Consider the following 19,498-nt stretch of genomic DNA (forward strand, 5'->3'; position numbering starts at 1 on the left):
CCGAAAAATTCCGAAAATGAATAAATTTGTTTCCGAATTTTTGGATCCATTATCATATTCTGAATTTTTCATTGTTCCTAAACTGCAGTTCCCTGACACTAACTCTAAGTCTGTAATAAAAGATATTAACCCCTAAACCACTGTTCCCCAACATCGCCAACACTAACTAAACCTATTAACCCCTAAACCACCGTCCTGAAACATCGCCGACACAAACTAAACCTATTAACCCCTAAACTGCACCCCCCACATCTCCAACATGAACTAAACCTATTAACACCTAAACCGCATGCCCCCCACATCGCCGACACAAACTAAACCTATTAACCACTAAACCGCACCCCCCCACATGACCAACACTAAATAAACCTATTAACCCTTAAACCGCCGTTCCCAAACATCGGTAATACTAATTAAACCTATTAACCCCTAAACCGCCGGCCTCCACATCGCATCGACCGTTCCGCTTCCGCAGGGATGAAGAAGATGCTGGTCCCTCGATGGATGAAGATGGAGCCGCCTGGATGAAGATCGTTCAAGCGGGACTTCAACAACTTTGAGTACCTAAAGTGGGGTTAGTGTTAGGTTTTTTTAAGGTTTTATGGGGTGTATTTTTTTTTAGATTAGGGTGGGCACTCTTAAAAGAGCTGAATGCCCTTTTAAGGGCAGTAAAAGAGCTGAATACCCTTTTCAGGCCAATGTCCATACAAATGCCCTTTTCAGGGCAATGAGTAGATTAGGTTTTTTAGTTAGTTTTTTTTATTTTGTGGGTTGGGGGGTGGGGGCTTGTAATGTTAGTGGGTCTTTGTATTTATTTGTGAAAAAAGAGCTGATTTATTTAGGGCAATGCCCTACAAAAGGCCATTTTAAGGGCTACTGGTAGTTTATTATAGATTAGGTTTTTTATTTTGGGGTGTTTTTTTTTTAAAATGGGTATTAGAATAGGAATAATTTTTATTATTTTTGATAATTTGTTTGTTATTTTGTGTAATGTTTTTTTTTTTCTGTTTTGGGGTGGGGTATTTTTTAGATCAGGGTGGGCACTCTTAAAAGAGCTGAATGCCCGTTTAAGGGCAATGCCCATACAAATGCCCTTTTCAGGGCAATGGGTAGATTAGGTTTAACTTTATTTTTATTTTGTGGGTTTTGGGGGGGGGTTGTAATGTTAGTGGGTTTTTGCGTTTTTCTTTTGTAGGAAAAGAGCTGATTTCTTTAGGGCAATGCCCTACAAAAGGCCCTTTTAAGTGCCCTTGGTAGTTTATTATAGATTAGGGCTTTTTATTTTGGGGTGTTTTTTAAAAAAAAAAAAAAGGGGGATTTAGAACAGGAATCATTTTTATTGTTTTGGATAATTTCGTTTGTTATTTTTTTGTAATGGTAGTCTTTTTTATTTTTTGTAATGGTAGGTTTTTTATTTTGTAATGGTAGCTTTTAGTGTAAGGCAGCTTAGGTTTTATTTTTATTTTACAGGTAAGTTTGTATTTATTTTAACTAGGTAGTTAGTAAATAGTTAATAACTTTTTTTACTTACTAGTTTACCTAGTTAAAATAAATTACCTGTGAAATAAAAATAAAACCTAAGCTAGCTATAATATAACTATTAGTTATATTGTAGCTAGCTTAGGTTTTATTACACACGTAAGTTACTTTGCATTTAGATTTAAATAGGTATTATTTAGTTAATAATTTAAACTTTAATTTAGGTCTATTTAAACTATGTTAAAGTTAGGGGGGTTAGGTTTATGGGTTAATATAGTTTAATTTAGGTTGTTGCCATGTGGGGGCCAGCGGTTTAGGGGTTAATAGGTTTAGTTACTGTTGGTGATGTGTGTGGGGGGTACGGTTTAGGGGTTAATAGGTTTAGTTAGTGTCAGCAATGTCGGGGAACTGCAGTTTAGGGGTTAATAGGTTTAGTTAGTGTCAGCGATTTCGGGGAACTGCAGTTTAGGGGTTAATAGGTTTAGTTAGTGTTGGCGATGTTTTGGAACGGTGCTTTAGAGGTTAATAGGTTTAGATAGAGTTGGCGATGTGTGGGGGGTGCGGTTTAGGGGTTAATAGTTTTAGTTAGTGTCAGCAATGTCGGGAAACGGCGGTTTAGGGGTTAATAGGTTGAGGTAGTGTTGGCGATCTGAGAGGGTGCGGTTTAGGGGTTAATAGGTTTAGTTTGTGTCGGCGATGTCAGGGAACTGCGGTTTTGGGGTAAATAACTTTAGTTATTTAGTTAGTGCCGGCGATGTGGGAGGCGGCGGTTTAGGGGTTAATAGATTTAGGTAGTGTTAGTGATGTGGGGGGACGGCGATTTAGGGGTTAATAGCTTTATTTAGTGGCAGCGTGGGTGACAACGGCAATTTAACATAATTTTGTTTTTGGCAATCGCCGGAACATTAGTTAGAAATAATGATTCGGCCCGTAATAGAGATTCGGTCCGACATTAATAATAATTCAGTAATGGTTTCGAATGCATCCGAATTTAAAAATTCGGAAACAACACAAATAAATTCCGAAACCGAATTACCAACACATACCGAATTATTACGAATGTCTCGAACCAAATTTTTTTACGACCCGAAACGAAACTAAGCAAATTTTCCCATTTACGGGCACACGTTAAATAACCAGCCATTACAAGTGGCTGGTTAATGCTACCACTAGCTCGCGGTAGCACTTTGCGCTAAGCAAAATTAACCAGAGGTCAATTCCTTTATGAAAATAAAAAATATCAGCATCTTAATTTATCTAAATAATATCTGCACAAAGCAGTTATAAGGGGTTAAAGTGAGGGGATGTGGGTTGTTAATAAAAAAAACGGCACTGAAAAGGGTCTTTACATAGCGGTCTATGGGGGACTGTGTTTTAAATGGTAAATAGATATGTATATGCTTATATACACATGTAAACACATAATATGTATATATTCATATACTGTATATATATATACTGTATATATATTAAATATGCTGCCCAACGCTGCCCGACTTACCCCCTGTGCTGCACTTGGTTCTGTGCCGTATCTATCAGCATCAGAATGAGGCTCCCATCGGAGCCTATGGAAGCGTGTTCTCATGAGCGCAATGCTTCCATGCAATGTGAACGCGAGGTCGCGTTTGCATTGGGCTTTACTTGTAATTCCAGCGCACATTTGCGTGCGCCGGGATTACTGAGTGGAGGGTAAATACCGTGCTCACAAAAGCGCAATTTTGCGTTCCACTCGTAATCTAGCACTTAGTGGGTACCAGCAATTAAAAACCCTATGTTGTAAAAGCTGTGTATACAAAAAAAAACATTTAAGCTTCCATTAAAAAAAATTAGGACGTTGATTATATTAGCAAAATTTCCATAGCTGCGCAACCAAGGCAATCTATATTTTTAAAATAGGTGAAGCACAGTGTTTATGTTAGGGTGCACAGATCCTTGGGATTTATGAAGTCCAGAAATATACATTGCACCATTTATTTTTCTCTTAAAGGGACATGAAATCCAAACACATGATTCAGATAGAGCATGCAATTTTAAACAACTTTCTAATTTACTTCTATAATCAAATATTATTTGTTCTCTTGCTATCTTTTCTTGAGATGTAGGGACTTAATATCAGGAGCATGCACGTGTCTGGATCACTATATTGCAGCAGATTTACAAGAATGTTACACATTTGAAAGCTCACTAGATGGCAGTAATAATTCCTGCCATGTAGTGCTTCAGACACCTATTTCGTTATCTCTTAAACAAAAAATACCCTGGGAACAAAGCAAATTTCATATAGAAGTAAATTGGAAACTTTTTAATTTTTTTTATTTTATGCTCTGTCTGAATCATAAAAGAAAATCTTTGAGTTTCATATCCCTTTAAACTTCAGTTTATTATATACAGTGCAGCAAGTGAAATGCTAAAAAAAATTCTAAAACTGACAGCTTAAAGGTTAATTATGGATGTGCCTCTTTAAAGAGACAGTCTACTCCTTTTGTTTCTGTTCACTTTAAAATGGCTGCCACGCTCTGCCCCCTGATGACATCATGATCTGGGCTGCATTAAAGTCTTCACTAGTTACAAAATACTCACTAATTGGATTCAACAGACTGTCAATGCTATTCAGCAGAGTGCTTAGATGCAGCCCAGATCGTGATGTCATCAGTGGGCGGAGCTTGGCAGCCATTTCAAAGTGACCAGAAACAACAGTCCTTTTAAAATAACTTTTTTTTTTACTGTTACTGCTGCATGATAAAGAAAGGGTGCAGGAGACTATTTGCAGGTTAATCTAAAGTAAGACTTTAATATGACTAAGGTGTAGACTGTATAGTGTTATGTATAAATAGAAAGTTGGGGTCCAATCCCTAAATATTTGCCCTGTTACACTGTAATTTATAGTTTTATCCTTTTTGCTGAAGAAATTTTTTAGACTGTCCCAAAAACAGGATCCATTCTGTCTTCTTTTTGTGTTACCCAATTTTTCTACCCTTTTGTGATACCGTTTCCTGTCCACAGTCCTCATCTGTGCTCATTCTCTCTACCCAGGGCTATGATCTTGTTGGCATTCTTCGAAACCTTGCCATATCTGCATAATGTGCTTCCCCCAGATACTTCACATCATGTAAATGATCAGAATTTAAATACTGAATAATAGTGACTGCTATGTCTATTTGTTATAGCTTTTATTATTCAATGTAATGAATGATAATCATATCACACACTTAGGTATTTTATTACCTAGTGGCAATCCAGCTGTCAAATGCTTAGTTTTATTGATAGCTAATTCATTCTTCGAGAACAATGACTTGCAGCAGTGCACTGTTAAACATAATAGTTACTCTTCGCTTTTGTTTATTTTACTGGAACAGTTTTATGTGCGAACGTGCACTTTTTTACGCACACCCTCACACCCACGCAAGCACACTGTATTTCAGATGCTAATATAACTTGTTTTACAGTATGAAAAACCTTTAAGAGGATTAATATTCAATACTAAAAGACAAGCTTTCGAGAGTTCTCTTTCTTTATCTGGTCTGACAGGGGTATTAAAGTGAACAATTAAATGCTCATTAAAATGTTTAATTTTGCGTTGTAAAATTAATTTATTTATTTACATATTTATTTACATTCATTTATTTATTTTTCTCACTTTTATCTATAATTTAATTCTGATAACAATTTTTTTTCCACTGCCACCTGGAGCAATGGTGTCACCAGAAAGTATATATAGGGGGTCCTTCAAAGGCCCACTGAGAGGGGTGGCGATGGGCTTGTTATGAGAGGGGTGGGAATGGGCGTGTCATAGGATGGGTGGTACTGGGTGGAACTGGGGATGACCGTGGTAGAGGGGAAAAAACTTTAGTTATCAAAATTGGGGGCACATAAGGGGGTAGCCATTATGCTAGGGTGGTCTAGTGCCTCCCTGGTGACACCACTGCCCCAGAGAGATAGGAGTTCATTCTGCCAGATTCAGGACCAAGATCCTGAAACATTCGACACAGTGGGCTAGATTGATGAAGGCTTGTTATGCTTTCAAAGGGTAAGTTCACAGAGACAAGGCATAAGAACCTCGCAAAGGGGGTAAGTAGCGCAGCGATCCCAGCAAATTGTCAGTATATATGACTATATAAATATATATTTATGTGTTAATATGTGTATATACACATATTAACACATAATATATATGTATATAAGCATAAACAGGTATAATTATTGAGAACACACAGTTCCCATAGAATGCAATGTAAAGGCACTGTTCAGGGCCGTTTTCCTTCTAACACCCTACAGTCACCAACAGTCATGATTCAGATAGAGCATGAAATTTTAAGCAACTTTCTAATTGACTCCTATTATCAAATGTTCTTCGTTCTCTTGCTATCTTTATTTGAAATGCAAGAATGTAAGTTTAGATGCCGGCCCATTTTTGGTGAACAACCTGGGTTGTCCTTGCTGATTGGTGAATAAATTCATCCACCAATAAAAAAGTGCTGTCCAGCGTAGAGGCTTTCTTTTTCAAATAAAGATAGCAAGAGAACGAAGAAAAATTGATAATAGGAGTAAATTAGAAAGTTGCTTAAAATTGCATGCTCTATCTGAATCACGAAAGAAAAAATGTGGGTTCAGTGTCCCTTTAAGCCCCCAAAAACTGCTAAGTGCAGTTACTTTATTAAAAAATAAAGATGCTGTCTTTATTTTTTTTAATAAAGTATATTACACTTGATTTTGAGGGCATTTGGTGGACATTTATAAAAGTAACCAGAGATCTGATCTCTGGTTAATGTTATAAGAGCTACTGGCTACAGCGAGCTCACGCTAGCAATAACCAACCACTTGTAATGGTTGGTTATTTATTGCACGCAAATTTGCCCGTCTGCGGGTGTGCGATAAATTAACGCTCCACTTGTAATCTAGGCCTTAGTGTTTAATGTCCTTTTAAAGGGACAGTGTACACCAATTTTCATATAACTGCATGTAATAGACACTACTATAAAGAAGAATATGCACAGATACTGATCTAAAAAATTCAGTATAAAACCTTTTAAAAACTTGCTTAGAAGCTCCAAGTTTTGCACTGTTGATGAGGTTAGGCTGGAACACCCAATGAAAGGGGCTGTAAAAGGGTGAAGAGCAGACACCCTCTCCCCTGCATATTAAAAGACCCATTACACAAACAGGAGCAAGTAGGAATCTGCAGACTTGAGTTTACATCTGATACTTTGGGGCTTGGTTAGGAGTCTGAAAATCAGCACAATGTTATTAAAAAATAAAAAAAACTATACATTGTTACAATAACAATCCCAGGTGGGCTATATAAATGCATCATCTACAGAACATTTATGCAAAGAAAAATCTAGTGTACAATGTCCCTTTAAATCTCTACTCTGTGAATTCCAGATAATCTGCCAACTCTTCCCTGAATATGACAGACCCTTGAAAAATGGTCGGCTCTTCTCAGACAACGCTGAGAATAGAGACAATATCATTACTGCTCTTTGGGTCTGCGAGGTATTACAAATGCAAAGCGATGAACAGAGAAATCAGTCAGTGAAACATTAATAGAAAAGAAATAGTCACAATAGACAGCATTGATTTAAATTAATGTAGAAGCAATCTTCAAAGTGTTTTTCTGGGAAAATGTTTTTGTTTTTTCTTTCAGGCGACCTCTAACATTGAATGTTCAAATGAACCATAATATGTCTTGAACTGTTTTACTAGACATAACAAATGGAACTGCTAATGTAGGTGGAAAGTGAGAGAGAGCTGCCAAGTTATTAGAAGGCTGAAGAATTATTCATTTCAGGAAGTGAAAGCTGTAACGAGATTTCAGTGCTTTATGAATGACCGTCATGTGAGTTACCATCTTATTTGCATACATAAACAGCCACTTTATCCGTGTCTATAGGATGAATGACAACATTGCCTGTAAAAGAATAGAGTTTCTCTGGGACTCCAAACAGACTGGGTTTTAAAAAGATATACATCAAGTAACAATACTTAGGCTGAATGGCACCATTAGAGCATTTATAGATTAGCTGCACCTAATATGTTTTATATTTAAAGTTACAGTAAACACTTAATGGGACAGTCAACACCAAAATTGTTATTGTTTATAAAGATCGATAACGCCTTTACTACCCATTTCCCAGCTTTGCACAACCTACATTGTTATATTAATATATTTTATAACATTTAAACCTCTACATTTCTTCCTGTTTCTTAGCCACTACAGACAGCCTCTTATCACATGTTTTTTTTATTAGCTTTTTACAACAATCCATGTGGGCCATATAGATAACATTGTGCTCTCTCCCGTGGAGTTGTGGCTGACACTGTACCAATTGGCTAAATGCAAGTCAATAGATAATAAATAAATAGTCGTGATCAGGGGGCTGTCTGCAGAGGCTTAGATACAAGGTAATCACAGAGGTAAAAAGTATATTAATATAACAGTGTTGGTTATGCAAAACTGGGAAATGGATAATAAAGGGATTATCTATCTTTTTAACAATAACATTTTTAGAATTGACTGTCCTTTTAGAGATTGTAATATAAAATGCTTATTTATGCATAGTAAAACAACTACAATCTTTTTTATTCTTTATTTTTTATCTGTAATTTAAGTAGGCTTGAAAGACTTAAAGGGACATGAAACCCAAATTTTTTCTTTCATGAGTCAGATAAAGCACACAATTTTAAACAACTTTCTAATTCATTTTTATTTTTATTTTTTCTTCATTCTCTTGGTATCCTGTGTTGAAGGAGCAGCGGTGCACTACTGGGAGCTAGCTGAACACAATAGTAAACCAATGGTGAGGCATATATGTGTAGCCACCAATCAGCAGCTAGCTCCCAGCTTCTGAGCCTACCTAGGTATCATTTTCATCAAAGGATTCCAAGAGAACAAATCAAATTAGATAAGAGAAGTAAATTGGAAAGTTGTTTAAAATGACGTGCTCTGTCTGAATCATGAAGGAAATTTTTTAGTTATCTTGTCATATCTGCTGAAGCCAAACAATGGAGATTTTGTCAACATAATTGCAAGCCCTGTCTATTCCAACTGCATGTCTGAATTGGCTCATCGAAATATGTAAAGTGGTAGTTGGAGTTTGGCTGTTGAAAAATATTGCTGCAAGCAAAGTGTTAATCAGTTCTAATATTGTCCAGGCTCATCTGGTATGTTAATCTATTGGAAGACTGCAAAAAAAAATGTTGTAATTGCTAGGTGTTTACTCCTTCTTTAAAGGGACATACTAATTTAGAAATATAATGCTCCATCCACCAGTGCCTATTACTTAAAGGGACATTAACTATCTCTTGCTTTTTTGTCAAAATTTGTGCTTGACCCATTCTCCTTAGAAAAGACAAATAGCAAATTCTGTAATCTAATTTTTTTTTACATGAAATATATTTAATGTCCCTTTAAAGTGACCTTTATGTGTAAAAATATAAATTTCTGGGGACATCCGGGCGGCGGCCATCTTACAGGTCGCACTGAGCTTCAGCTCCTCAAGCTATCTTCATTGGTACCTGATACACAGTGGAGAGGCTGGTCTGAAGAAGTCTGAATTCAAGATATAGGGTTTTGAATAGTGACTAGGCTTCATAGCCCTCAGTACCGGACTTTGCCCTTTGAGGCCTTCCCGTATAATAGAAGCCTCAGCCTGTCCCCACAACTAGCTGTGCCTTGAGTGCGCAGTTTTAACCCAAGCTTAATATGGATCCAACTGCTTTTTTGCTATTGGAGCTCAGCAACCTTCTGGATGCCTATCAAGCTGCTTTTGAAGAAACCCTACAAAATGGGATTTGTCAACCCACAGCTACTGATCGGGAGGAAGACCTGCGGGGAGACCGCTACTCTATAGAGGTGGAGAGAGATGCCGCTTTTGTGCCTTGGCAGATAATACCTACCTTCCCATGTTCTGCACAAGTCTCTGCGGAAATGAGTGGTGGACGGTTGACACAAAACCCACTTAATTCAATGGTGACCTGGAGGAGCCACAAGCAAAGAGCTGATGACACCCCCGTCCAGGAACCTTTTCCTGCACCTACTGTTATGGATTGTTCCAAACCTGATAGAGGCCCCTTCACTACCGACCGGTGTATTGAAAAACCGGATAGCAGAATGGCGACAGTGCAAAGGAGGCCTGTAACAAAGCCAGAGATAGCTCCAGAGGGAAAAGATAGTGCCTGCCTCACCAAGCATCTCGAGGCTGAAGGATTTCATATGTCAGAGGCACTGCTGAATATGGGAGATTGGATCAACTCCTATACGGTCCCGGATAGTTTACTCTCAGCGGGGGATTGCATCAAAACAATGGGTCCATATTTACACTTGCTGCATGCAGCCCTGAATAAGTTTAACCCATGGGTAAATATAGCAGGCAGAGTTGGTGTGGGTTAAATATTTGAACTGCTTAAGTATACTGCTGTCGCTATTTAATCACGGCAGATTTCCTTATTTGACTGTTGGACTTCGGTAGCAGTGGCCATGCTCGAATGCAAGCTACACAAGGTGCCCTGAACCTATATGGAAATGACAGTATATCTGTTCTATGGACCCTCAGATTATTCCCCCTCTTAGAACTTATGATATTGCTCCCCTGCACTGGCGTTTTTGGTTGCCAGAATGTTTCACAGAGTCTCCTTTGCTTTTCCCCCTTTTGTAACTTAGTTCACTCTAAGGTGTTTGCGATTCCTTACCTGTCTTCTCAATTTTTGTTTTAGCTTGTTTTGACAGATAAAATATAGATATAGTTAGATCAATTGTCTTGATATGCCCAGCTATATTAACATATCATTTTATTTAATAACTATGTCTTATTTAAGTTCCCAACTGTTGTCTACAATGCACAATGAGGACCGCACAGATACAGAGAGTCTTACATTACTTAGCAATGTATTTGAGTGAAAATCTTTAACAACCATCTGGGATATTGTATTTATTATTAGTCATACATGTGTCGCAGTAACCACCTTGGGCACATAGGAAACCATCAGATACTGAATATGGCTTATACTTATCGAAGCCCAGCCCCTTTCCCTTAGCTCTCCCTGCTGATCTCTTTCTCACCCCACAAGTTACTATAAGCCCTATATTTATATTGATTCCAGCCCCTATAACTAATTATCACTCAAGTTGGAGTTATCTAAGGGTCCTCTCTCCTTTAGCACTTGTTTAAGGGCGGTACACTATACCCCATTGCATATACGCTCCATAATGACTTCTTCCCCTATAGATCCATAAATATAAATATACATTGAGAAATCAAAGTAAAAAACAAGGTTCAGTCACTCGGAACTCAAGAGTGGTCCCTTTAACCTCTGTTTACCTGCAATAAACCCCATTTCCCGCAACCCTAGGGGGCCCTAAAGTGGCCCCATATGTCATCATGTAGGTATAGAATTAGTTTTGCAAACTCTGTTAATGAAGATGTATTTGCTTATTCTGTACTGACTGTATTATGGGAAACTGCTGTATCTTCTTCTTGTATATTAACTATCACTGTATGTTTGCACTGCACTGAACCCCAATAAAATTTATTTAAAAAAAAAAAAATATATATATATAAATTTCTTTTTCATTAGAGCAATTTTTTCTCCAACATAGGTGTGTCCGGTCCACGGCGTCATCCTTACTTGTGGGATATTCTCTTCCCCAACAGGAAATGGCAAAGAGCCCAGCAAAGCTGGTCACATGATCCCTCCTAGGCTCCGCCTACCCCAGTCATTCTCTTTGCCGTTGTACAGGCAACATCTCCACGGAGATGGCTTAGAGTTTTTTAGTGTTTAACTGTAGTTTTTATTATTCAATCAAGAGTTTGTTATTTTGAAATAGTGCTGGTATGTACTATTTACTCAGAAACAGAAAAGAGATGAAGATTTCTGTTTGTATGAGGAAAATGATTTTAGCAACCGTCACTAAAATCCATGGCTGTTCCACACAGGACTGTTGAGAGCAATTAACTTCAGTTGGGGGAACAGTGAGCAGTCTCTTGCTGCTTGAGGTATGACACATTCTAACAAGACGATGTAATGCTGGAAGCTGTCATTTTCCCTCTGGGATCCGGTAAGCCATGTTTATTACAATTGTAAATAAGGGCTTCAAAAAGGGCTTATTAAGACTGTAGACTTTTTTTGGGCTAAATCGATTGATTATTAACACATATTTAGCCTTGAGGAATCATTTTATCTGGGTATTTTGATATAATAATATCGGCAGGCACTGTTTTAGACACCTTATTCTTTAGGGGCTTTCCCAAAGCATAGGCAGAGCCTCATTTTCGCGCCGGTGTTGCGCACTTGTTTTTGAGAGGCATGGCATGCAGTCGCATGTGAGAGGAGCTCTGATACTTAGAAAAGACTTTCTGAAGGCGTCATTTGGTATCGTATTCCCCTTGGGGCTTGGTTGGGTCTCAGCAAAGCAGATACCAGGGACTGTAAAGGGGTTAAAGTTCAAAACGGCTCCGGTTCCGTTATTTTAAGGGTTAAAGCTTCCAAATTTGGTGTGCAATACTTTTAAGGCTTTAAGACACTGTGGTGAAAATTTGGTAAATTTTGAACAATTCCTTCATGTTTTTTCGCATTTGCAGTAATAAAGTACTTGTTATCAAGTTTATGCCTGTTTAACATGTCTGAACTACCAGATAGACTGTGTTCTGAATGTGGGGAAGCCAGAATTCCTATTCATTTAAATAAATGTGATTTATGTGACAATGACAATGATGCCCAAGATGATTCCTCAAGTGAGGGGAGTAAGCATGGTACTGCATCATTCCCTCCTTCGTCTACACGAGTCTTGCCCACTCAGGAGGCCCCTAGTACATCTAGCGCGCCAATACTCCTTACTATGCAACAATTAACGGCTGTTATGGATAATTCTGTCAAAAACATTTTAGCCAAAATGAACACTTATCAGCGTAAGCGCGACTGCTCTGTTTTAGATACTGAAGAGCATGACGACGCTGATATTAATATTTCTGAAGGGCCCCTAACTCAGTCTGATGGGGCCAGGGAGGTTTTGTCTGAGGGAGAAATTACTGATTCAGGGAACATTTCTCAACAAGCTGAACCTGATGTGATTGCATTTAAATTTAAGTTGGAACATCTCCGCATTCTGCTTAAGGAGGTATTATCCACTCTGGATGATTGTGACAAGTTGGTCATCCCAGAGAAACTATGTAAAATGGACAAGTTCCTAGAGGTGCCGGGGCTCCCAGAAGCTTTTCCTATACCCAAGCGGGTGGCGGACATTGTTAATAAAGAATGGGAAAGGCCCGGTATTCCTTTCGTCCCTCCCCCCATATTTAAAAAATTGTTTCCTATGGTCGACCCCAGAAAGGACTTATGGCAGACAGTCCCCAAGGTCGAGGGAGCGGTTTCCACTTTAAACAAACGCACCACTATACCCATAGAGGATAGTTGTGCTTTCAAAGATCCTATGGATAAAAAATTAGAAGGTTTGCTTAAAAAGATGTTTGTTCAGCAGGGTTACCTTCTACAACCAATTTCATGCATTGTCCCTGTCGCTACAGCCGCATGTTTCTGGTTCGATGAGCTGATAAAGGCGGTCGACAGTGATTCTCCTCCTTATGAGGAGATTATGGACAGAATCAATGCTCTCAAATTGGCTAATTCTTTCACCCTAGACGCCACTTTGCAATTGGCTAGGTTAGCGGCTAAGAATTCTGGGTTTGCTATTGTGGCGCGCAGAGCGCTTTGGTTGAAATCTTGGTCGGCTGATGCGTCTTCCAAGAACAAGCTACTTAACATTCCTTTCAAGGGGAAAACGCTGTTTGGCCCTGACTTGAAAGAGATTATCTCGGATATCACTGGGGGTAAGGGCCACGCCCTTCCTCAGGATCGGCCTTTCAAGGCAAAAAATAAACCTAATTTTCGTCCCTTTCGTAGAAATGGACCAGCCCAAAGTGCTACGTCCTCTAAGCAAGAGGGTAATACTTCTCAAGCCAAGCCAGCTTGGAGACCAATGCAAGGCTGGAATAAGGGAAAGCAGGCCAAGAAACCTGCCACTGCTACCAAGACAGCATGAAATGTTGGCCCCCGATCCGGGACCGGATCTGGTGGGGGGCAGACTCTCTCTCTTCGCTCAGGCTTGGGCAAGAGATGTTCTGGATCCTTGGGCGCTAGAAATAGTCTCCCAAGGTTATCTTCTGGAATTCAAGGGACTTCCCCCAAGGGGGAGGTTCCACAGGTCTCAGTTGTCTTCAGACCACATAAAAAGACAGGCATTCTTACATTGTGTAGAAGACCTGTTAAAAATGGGAGTGATTCATCCCGTTCCATTAAGAGAACAAGGGATGGGGTTCTACTCCAATCTGTTTATAGTTCCCAAAAAAGAGGGAACGTTCAGACCAATCTTAGATCTCAAGATCTTAAACAAGTTTCTCAAGGTTCCATCGTTCAAGATGGAAACCATTCAAACTATTCTTCCTTCCATCCAGGAAGGTCAATTCATGACCACGGTGGATTTAAAGGATGCGTATCTACATATTCCTATCCACAAGGAACATCATCGGTTCCTGAGGTTCGCATTCCTGGACAAACATTACCAGTTTGTGGCGCTTCCTTTCGGATTAGCCACTGCTCCAAGGATTTTCACAAAGGTACTAGGGTCCCTTCTAGCTGTGCTAAGACCAAGGGGCATTGCTGTAGTACCTTACTTGGACTACATTCTGATTCAAGCGTCGTCCCTTCCTCAAGCAAAGGCTCACACGGACATTGTCCTGGCCTTTCTCAGATCTCACGGATGGAAAGTGAACGTGGAAAAGAGTTCTCTATCTCCGTCAACAAGGGTTCCCTTCTTGGGAACAATAATAGACTCCTTAGAAATGAGGATTTTTCTGACAGAGGCCAGAAAAACAAAACTTCTAGACTCTTGTCGGATACTCCATTCCGTTCCTCTTCCTTCCATAGCTCAGTGCATGGAAGTGATCGGGTTGATGGTAGCGGCAATGGACATAGTTCCTTTTGCACGCATTCATCTAAGACCATTACAACTGTGCATGCTCAGTCAGTGGAATGGGGACTATACAGACTTGTCTCCGAAGATACAAGTAAATCAGAGGACCAGAGACTCACTCCGTTGGTGGCTGTCCCTGGACAACCTGTCACGAGGGATGACATTCCGCAGACCAGAGTGGGTCATTGTCACGACCGACGCCAGTCTGATGGGCTGGGGCGCGGTCTGGGGATCCCTGAAAGCTCAGGGTCTTTGGTCTCGGGAAGAATCTCTTCTACCGATAAATATTCTGGAACTGAGAGCGATATTCAATGCTCTCAAGGCTTGGCCTCAGCTAGCGAGGGCCAAGTTCATACGGTTTCAATCAGACAACATGACAACTGTTGCGTACATCAACCATCAGGGGGGAACAAGGAGTTCCCTGGCGATGGAAGAAGTGACCAAAATCATTCTATGGGCGGAGTCTCACTCCTGCCACCTGTCTGCTATCCACATCCCAGGAGTGGAAAATTGGGAAGCGGATTTTCTGAGTCGTCAGACATTGCATCCGGGGGAGTGGGAACTCCATCCGGAAATCTTTGCCCAAGTCTCTCAGCTGTGGGGCATTCCAGACATGGATCTGATGGCCTCTCGTCAGAACTTCAAAGTTCCTTGCTACGGGTCCAGATCCAGGGATCCCAAGGCGGCTCTAGTGGATGCACTAGTAGCACCTTGGACCTTCAAACTAGCTTATGTGTTTCCGCCGTTTCCTCTCATCCCCAGGCTGGTAGCCAGGATCAATCAGGAGAGGGCGTCGGTGATCTTGATAGCTCCTGCGTGGCCACGCAGGACTTGGTACGCAGATCTGGTGAATATGTCATCGGCTCCTCCTTGGAAGCTACCTTTGAGACGAGACCTTCTTGTTCAGGGTCCGTTCGAACATCCGAATCTGGTTTCACTCCAGCTGACTGCTTGGAGATTGAACGCTTGATCTTATCGAAGCGAGGATTCTCAGGTTCTGTTATCGATACTCTTGTTCAGGCCAGAAAGCCTGTAACTAGAAAGATTTACCACAAAATTTGGAAAAAATATATCTGTTGGTGTGAATCTAAAGGATTCCCTTGGGACAAGGTTAAGATTCCTAGGATTCTATCCTTCCTTCAAGAAGGATTGGAAAAAGGATTATCTGCAAGTTCCCTGAAGGGACAGATTTCTGCCTTGTCTGTGTTACTTCACAAAAAGCTGGCCGCTGTGCCAGATGTTCAAGCCTTTGTTCAGGCTCTGGTTAGAATTAAGCCTGTTTACAAACCTTTGACTCCTCCTTGGAGTCTCAATTTAGTTCTTTCAGTTCTTCAGGGGGTTCCGTTTGAACCCTTGCATTCCGTTGATATTAAGTTATTATCTTGGAAAGTTTTGTTTTTAGTTGCAATTTCTTCTGCTAGAAGAGTTTCAGAATTATCTGCTCTGCAGTGTTCTCCTCCTTATCTGGTGTTCCATGCAGATAAGGTGGTTTTACGTACTAAACCTGGTTTTCTTCCAAAAGTTGTTTCTAACAAAAACATTAACCAGGAGATTATCGTACCTTCTCTGTGTCCGAAACCAGTTTCAAAGAAGGAACGTTTGTTGCACAATTTGGATGTTGTTCGCGCTCTAAAATTCTATTTAGATGCTACAAAGGATTTTAGACAAACATCTTCCTTGTTTGTTGTTTATTCCGGTAAAAGGAGAGGTCAAAAAGCAACTTCTACCTCTCTCTCTTTTTGGATTAAAAGCATCATCAGATTGGCTTACGAGACTGCCGGACGGCAGCCTCCCGAAAGAATCACAGCTCATTCCACTAGGGCTGTGGCTTCCACATGGGCCTTCAAGAACGAGGCTTCTGTTGATCAGATATGTAGGGCAGCGACTTGGTCTTCACTGCACACTTTTACCAAATTTTACAAGTTTGATACTTTTGCTTCTTCTGAGGCTATTTTTGGGAGAAAGGTTTTGCAAGCCGTGGTGCCTTCCATTTAGGTAACCTGATTTGCTCCCTCCCTTCATCCGTGTCCTAAAGCTTTGGTATTGGTTCCCACAAGTAAGGATGACGCCGTGGACCGGACACACCTATGTTGGAGAAAACAGAATTTATGTTTACCTGATAAATTACTTTCTCCAACGGTGTGTCCGGTCCACGGCCCGCCCTGGTTTTTTTAATCAGGTCTGATAATTTATTTTCTTTAACTACAGTCACCACGGTACCATATGGTTTCTCCTATGCAAATATTCCTCCTTAACGTCGGTCGAATGACTGGGGTAGGCGGAGCCTAGGAGGGATCATGTGACCAGCTTTGCTGGGCTCTTTGCCATTTCCTGTTGGGGAAGAGAATATCCCACAAGTAAGGATGACGCTGTGGACCGGACACACCGTTGGAGAAAGTAATTTATCAGGTAAACATAAATTCTGTTTTTTTACCACGTTCCTATCTATCTTTTTCAGGAGTTGGTCTCATACAGGATATAGCTGGTGAACAAATGATAAGCAGGTATACATGGTATAATATTATATATTCTAGTGATGCACCGAAATGGAAATTCTGGACCGAAACCGAATCCGAAAATCCGGGATGCACTTGGCCGAAAACCGAAACCGATACCGAAAATGTATTTTTTCAAATTATTTTCAAATTATTTTTTTGTTGTTTTTTTTTTTGCATAATTAGAGCCAATAAAAAAAGCCCACACTTTTATTGAAAGTAACACACTAAAATTGGACAAAAATATCTTAAAACAATAATATGCTACACAATAATTTTACCAAGAAAAAAAAAAAAAAAACAGGCAAAAAATAATGCCATTTTCAACCAAAATGTTTCTGCGACCAAAATGTTGGTGCATCCCTACTTAAAACAATTATAAATATCAATATACTGTATTATTCTTCATTTAGTTCTATGTAACATAATCATATTTAACAGGTTTTTTTTTTTACCAATTATCCAAATAAAGTATAATCCTAGAAAACTCATATGAAGAACAGTAAGTGAAGTAATAAACTTAAACAGCAGCTCTAGGCTAGCATCAAATTTGAAATATGCTACACAATAATTTTACCGAAACTAACAGGCAAGAAAACCGAAACAGCCAAAAATGCCATTTTCGGCCGAAACTTTCTGCGGCCGAAATTTCGGTGCATCCCTAATATATTCTACATAATTTCATCCAATCAATATCTGTAGATGGGATTACCAGCTCTCCACACAGGTTTTAGTAATTAATCATCAGTTTGTATGTTTATAAGTAGCAAGCCCATGTTTGTATTTGCATATGCCTGAAGAAACAGCCTGTAATTGGCTGAGAAACACAATGCGACATATGTATCTTTTATGAATGTTTTTATTAAATACTTTTTCATTTTCTCATCAACTTGCTACTTTACCCTTCACTTGTGTTCCTTAGCAACGAGTATTTCGGAGAATCAAGGATCCTGTGTTAGAGCGGTGCAGGAGGCTATATTTGCTGGACGACTTTAAGAAACCAGCATGGCTTTTGAGCACCTTATTGTGGCGCATCATACTTGTGAGTACACATATTGTATATGTTGCGGGTAAAGTCTGAAATTGGGTAATCCTACCATTACCTGTGGGTAAAGCCCGATGTAACATGATAAATCTCCTCAGAGTGCATTGAGTCACTGGGACCTATTTATCAAGCTTGATGCCCCTGCTCTGAGGCGGCGGACAGACATCGTCGGAAATCAACCCGATCGGGTTGATTGACACCCCCTGCTAGAGGCCGATTGGCTGCAAATCTGCAGGGGGCGGTATTGCACCAGCAGTTCACAAGAACTGCTGGTGCAATGATAAATGCAGAGAGCGTATGCTGTCGGCATTCATCGATGTGCAGCGGACATGATCCGCAATATCGGATCATGTTTGCTCGCAAATTAGTAAATAGGCCCCTATGCATCAAACATATATACGTTCCAATGTAATTCACACATCTTCACTATGTTTTTTGCCAACGCCTAGGGGGTTCAAGGGGGTGCAAAGCCCCCCGTGTAAACCCCATTCCCCAAAGTTCACTTGGGGTGGATACCAGAGGATTGGCGGGCCGCCTTCCTTCAACTCCCCAGGCAGAGGCAACAAAAATAGTGTAGATGTGTGAATTACATTACATCAGGCTTTACCCACAGCCGCTTGGGTAATGTCAGCTTTACCCAGGTAATCCTAGGATTACCCGGATTTCGGACTTTATCCATAACATATATATTAACAATTTAAACAGTAGAGAGTGTACATGGCCAATGCGGCACCCCTGTTTTCTTGTGGATTTCAGATTGAATTTTATGGGACAAGAGCCATACTTATCCACAATGAGTTGCCTGGGCCTTTTTGTACAAGATTTCTTCATTAAAGGGATACTAAACCCAATTTTTTTCTTTCATGATTCAGATAGAGCATGAGATTTTAAGCACCTTTCTAATTTACTCCTATTATCAATTTTTCTTTGTTCTCATGTTATCTTGATTTGAAAAAGCAGTACTGTAAGCTTTAGAGCCGGACCATTTTTTGTTCAGCACCTGGGTAGCACTTGCTGATTTGTGACTAAATGTAGCAAACCAATCAGCAAGCGCTACCGAGGTGCTGAACTAAAAATGGGCCGGCTCCTAACCTTTTATTACTGCTTTTTCAAATCAAGATAACATGAGAACAAAGAAAAATTGATAATAGGAGTAAATTAGAAAGTTGCTTAAAATTGCATGCTCTATCTGAATCATGAAAGAAAAAATTTGGGGCTAGTATCCTTTTAAATGTTTGTATATACTGTTCTGTTTTATTGTATATGTGTGAATATCTAATGTATTAGCATCTTTATTGTAGTAGGGTGCCCACCATTTTTTTGCCTTCTTACAGCCTTATTTGTTTCTTTAAGGTATGACAAGGTAAAGAATAAGATGAACTCACTCACAAAATAACAGCACCTTAGAAAGCCTGATGAAACAGTTTAAACCGAGAAATGCGTTGCTATGTTTTAATTTGGATGTTATTAATCTTTTGAAGTTTTTAAGACAATGGGGCCTATCTATCAAGCTCT

The sequence above is a fragment of the Bombina bombina genome, chromosome 8, assembly GCF_027579735.1.
Source record: "Bombina bombina isolate aBomBom1 chromosome 8, aBomBom1.pri, whole genome shotgun sequence".
NCBI classification, from domain to species: domain Eukaryota; kingdom Metazoa; phylum Chordata; class Amphibia; order Anura; family Bombinatoridae; genus Bombina; species Bombina bombina.